The sequence below is a fragment of the Aplysia californica genome, unplaced genomic scaffold, assembly GCF_000002075.1.
Source record: "Aplysia californica isolate F4 #8 unplaced genomic scaffold, AplCal3.0 scaffold00701, whole genome shotgun sequence".
In the NCBI taxonomy this organism is placed as follows: domain Eukaryota; kingdom Metazoa; phylum Mollusca; class Gastropoda; order Aplysiida; family Aplysiidae; genus Aplysia; species Aplysia californica.
In genome coordinates, this window is record NW_004797971.1 from 302322 (window position 1) to 307543 (window position 5222).

Sequence of the window (5222 nt, forward strand, 5' to 3'; positions counted from 1 at the left end):
AGAATGTAAACAGTATACAAAGCATTTGAATATACAATGTACGCACTGAACGGTGGTAATGGTCGGTGAAATTGAACAAAAAAACAACCCAAACGAACAGACGCAACTAGAGGATCTAGTGGGTAAGTGATATTATGAATAGAAAATGTTTGAGCAAGACAATGTGATCGAATGTAAGTCAGTCCAAGAGGTCGGAAAGTTCTACAGAAAGAGTATCCAAATTGAAAAATGTAGATAGAAAGTTGCTCTTAAGAAAACATAAAATTGATGAAAATGACCCGCATAGAAATGGAAAAGTGCATTGAATTCTTCATTAACAAATCCTCAAGGAATCAATGTAGCCTTAAGCAAAAACCACCCAAAAGAGTTTAAAAGAAATTTAGGCAGCCTAAAAATTGTTAGATACACATTGAGAACACAGTTTCAGTTTCAATTGATTATAGTGGTCTGACAGATTTTGCTCACACTGTGTAGTCCACGGCGCCAACGGCAAACCAAAATACAATAGTTTCCTATAGAGTCTAGTAAGTGTAGTGTAACCAAAGATTCTCTACTGCAGTAGTCTCCGCCTAAGATCCCAGTGCACGGAAGCAAGGAAAATAATATGGGATCTTAGCTAGGCTTTCTCAGACTGAGAAAGCCTAGGATCTTAGCCAATGAAGCCAAGGAAGAATCCACAGTGACCCATGAACTGACGTGACCCCTGGGTGGATTTATGACATATGGCAAGCAAAGAGTGGTCGACCTTGATGACCAATCACAGTGGCATGAGGAATGCCATAAATAATATTATATATACACACTCATTAGCCTATCGTGAGTCTTGAGATCTTTATCTATGTTTATCCAGTTGCCCCTCTCCTTTACCTGTCCAACAATTTTAGCTTTCCATCTCTGATTGAGCCCCCCCCCCCCCCCCCCAAACCTCCTTTGTCGTTACGCGCCATTACGATATGACCACACTAATTAAAATTCAGGTTGTCTCGCAAATTCGGGAAAAACTGCTTTCAATGGTCAGGGAAGAGTTCACAGTTTGATGTGATCCCGCCTGGAGCGAACTTGTAGCCTACTTGTAGGCCCTACCCACCCAGGGAGTGATGTAAGTTTAGGTGGTGAGGTCAGATGCGAGTGCGATGTTTGGGGAAAAGAAACGCATCGGTCAGTTCACACCTTTGTGTGATCCGGTCTGGAGCAAACACTGTACCGTTTCAAGGAGTTTTACAACGCTTGTGATCACGTTCACGATAGTGGCTGATCTTTAAGGCGACGGGCCGTTCTTTGATCTCAACTTTTAACTCTTGGCGGTTGATCGGGTTTTTGTTCCGTAAATTATGATCAGAAATGCCTGCACTTACCCTTTCATTAAGCTACCAAAGTACTCAAAATGTACTTAAAAAGTACTCAAAAGTACTTTTATAAAAAGTATCGGAGTACAGTAAAAGTACTGGTTTCAAAAATGTACCGGAGTACAGTAAAAGTACCGAAAATTGTAACGTAAGTACAAGTACCGGAGTACTTGTACTCCGTTACTACCAGCTCTGTATGTATGTGTGTGTCTATTGTAGCGACAGAGTTGTGGTTCATAAGACGCATGCTACGTATCCCATGGACAGCTAGAAAAACATATTATGAAGAAGTCCTGGTTGAAGCAGATTATTATACATGTAATTATAGAAGGCAAATTTCTTCGGACACACAATGCAGAAAGAAGCATTAGAGAATATTGTAACAACAGGAAATTTTGATGGAAAGAGAGGCAGAGGCAGACAGAGGGAAAAGATACTGGACAAGATGACAGCATAATTGGTAGCAGCAAGAACAACATACACCATTGCTGCAGCGCAGGACAGGGTGAGGTGGAGGTCAATGATCGCCCACGTCAGTCGGCAAGGCACCGGGTGATGATGATGATGTGTGTGTCTGGCTGTCTGTCTGTAGGAATGTACGTGTGTGTGTGTGTGTGTGTGTGTGTGTGTGTGTGTGTGTGTGTGTGTGTGTGTGTGTGTGTGCGTGCGTGTGTGTGTATGTATGTGTGCAGAGGTGTTAAAGTACTTTTAAAAAGTTACTTAAGTACAAATTTAAGAACAATCTAAAATACGTGCTTAAGTACAGTAAAAGTACATTCCTGTAAAATGTACTTGAGTACAAGTACTTTTAAAAAAGTACTTATGAGTACATTTTGAGTACTTTCTGCTAATATGATAAAACACTTCAGTGCTAATGCAAAACATCATATAGAATAACATATCTAGTATACAAATTAGGCCATTTATTACTAATAATGCAAACAGTATACAAGGCATTTGAATATACGCACTGAACGTAGGTGGAAATGGTCCGTGAAATTGAAAACCCCCCAGCAAACAAACAGACGCAACTAGTGAGTAAGTGATATTATGAATAGAACATGTTTGAGCAAGACAAAATGATCAAATGTAAGTCAGTCCTAGAAGTCGGAAAGTAGGAAAAGTATCCAAATTGGAAAATGTAGAGGCAAAGTTGCTCTTAAGAAAAAAATAAAATTGATGAAAATGGCCTGCAAAAAAAATGGAAACGTGCATTGAATTCAGCACAAACCACACAAAAAGTTAAAAAGAAATTTAGGTAGCCTAAAAAATTGTTAGATTGATGTGCATTGAGAACTCAGTTTCAGTTTCAATTGATTATAATAGTGGTAAGACAGATTTTGGTCACACTGTGTAGTCCACGGCGCCAACGACAAACCAAAATAGGCCTACGTGTAATTTCCTAGAGTCTAGTAAGTGTAGTGTAACCAAAAATTATCTACTACAGTAGTCTCCGCCTAAGAATAAGATCCCTGTGCTTGGGAGCAAGGGAAATACGGGATCTTAGCCGACGAAGCCAAGGAAGAATCTACAGTGACCCATGAACTGATGTGACCCCTGGGTGGGTTTATGACAAGCGAGCAAAGAGTGGTCAACCTTGATGACCAATCACAGTAGCATGGTAGCATGAGGCATGCCTTAATATTATACCGTACACAAATTAGCATATCGTCTCGAGATCTTTATCTACGTTTATCCAGTTGCCCCTCCCCTTTACCTGTCCAAAAATTGTAGCCTTCCATCTCTGATTATGTCCCCCCGCCTTTGTCGTTATGCACCATTACGCTGTGACCACACCAATTAAAATTCAGGCTGTCTCGCAAAGTCGGGAATAGAGAAAAACTGCCTTCAACTTCAACAATGGTCAGGGAAGAGTTCACAGTTCGATGTGATCCTGCCTGGAGCGAACTTGTAGGCCTTACCCACCCAGCGAGTGATGTGAGTTCAGGTGGCGAGCTCAGAATCTGATGCGAGTGCGATGTTTGGGGAAAAGAAACGCATAGGTCAGTTCACACCTCGGTGTGATCCCGTCTGGGGATCATTGTACCGTTTTACGGAGTTTTACAACGCTTGTGATCATAATATTCACGAGAGTGGCTGATCTTTGACGCGACGCGCAGTTCTTTGATCTCAACTTTTAACTCTTGGTTGATCGGCTGTGCCCGCCCGGGTGTTTGTTCCGTGAATTATGATCAGAAATGCCGGCACTTACTCTTTCATTAAGCTTCAAAAGTACTCAAAATGTACTTTAAAAATACTCTAAGGTACTTCTATAAAAAGTATCGGAATACAGTAAAAGTACTGGTTCTCAAAATGTACCGAAGTACAGTAAAAGTACCGAAAATTGTAACGTAAGTACAAGTACCGCAGCGTGAAATCCGCAGCTTGCACTGTATGCTTCCGCGGAAGCCGAGTATGCTTCTGAGTGTTCTCAGGGGGTCTTTTTTTTTTGGTAAGTGTTTTTACGGCGCTCGCAACTGCATAAGGTCATAAGAGCGCGCGGGACACACCTAATATTTTCAGTTGGTAGGAAATTTTGAATTTTGCCTGGGTGGCGGCCGAAGCCTACTCTTATCGATTTTAGACCATCAAGGGATCTTTAACCTGCGCAACTTGCACTCGGGCCCTCCGAGATTTTTCGCCCTTGTCCGAGAAGGCTAGATGTAGATCTTTCCTACCAGAAGATCAGGGGTGTGGCAGAAAGACAGCAGTAAGGAGGAGCCAAGGAGTAGCAGTAGAAAAGCTGCAGAAAGAGTCAGGAGCCCAGAGGAGAGGGGGTGGGGGAAGAAAGTGGAAATGAAAGCAGACAACAGAACATTGCTAGAGAACAGGAAAGGAGGTGAAAGGAGACAATTTTAGAGAAGAAATTTTTTCGGTCGCTACCTGGATTCGAACCCCGGACCTTTGAATGAAAGGCCAACACCTTAACCTCTAGGCCACGAGAGCCCCTTCAGATGGTCTGCTGGGGTAATATTAATAATAGTTATAAAGCGCATAGGGCATGCTCTTGAGGATGGACATGCGCTATATATATACATGTATAATGTTAATTTCTTCGTCCAATTTAAGAAGTCAACTTAATGTGGCGACACACAGTTTTGCTTTACAATTTCTTTTTATAACTTAAAGTGACGATCTTTTATATAATAATATCTGGCAAATTCAAACTGTCCTTGTCTCTTCTTGGTATGAAACATCAACTCTCTCTCTCTCTCTCTCTCTCTCTCCCTTTCACTCTTTCTACCCCCCTCTCCCTCTCTCACTCTCTCACTGCCGGCAGGCAGAATTGCACGCTTTCAAGCAAGAGCGCTGGAACGTTTGTTTACACTCGTATCACGGGCTGTCACGCGCTAGCTCAAGATAGGGCAATTGAAACATCTTGGTAGTGGAGAATCTTTGCTATAAGAGGAACTTGGATTCAACAAGGTCGCCGGGCCTGACATATAATCTCGTTGAATCCGAGTGTTCGTTATAGCAAACATGAGGTTTTGTGTAGATAATGACAGGCACTGAGCAAGTAATGTGTAAAGAGAAGTAACAAGTGGTGCCTGAAATGCCTGCATATTATGAGCTGTGCAAAAAAAATTATAAGGACCGATTCGTTCAAATGCATGTCTGTGTCATTTCGATAAAATTGTGCTGCTGCGTAGAGCCTGCATAATATGGAAACTTTTATTTTCGTAGACCAGCGCACAATTCATTACGTAGATCTATGTCAAGACTAGCTCACCATTGTAATAATAATCAGTTGCCGGGGGGGGGGACTTTGACGCGTTTTTATCTGCGACGTTATGTGGCGTCGGTGGCTAGTGGTTAGGCTCTCGGACTCGCAACCGTAAGGTCGTGGGTTCGAATCCCGTCAGGGGCCCGACGTTG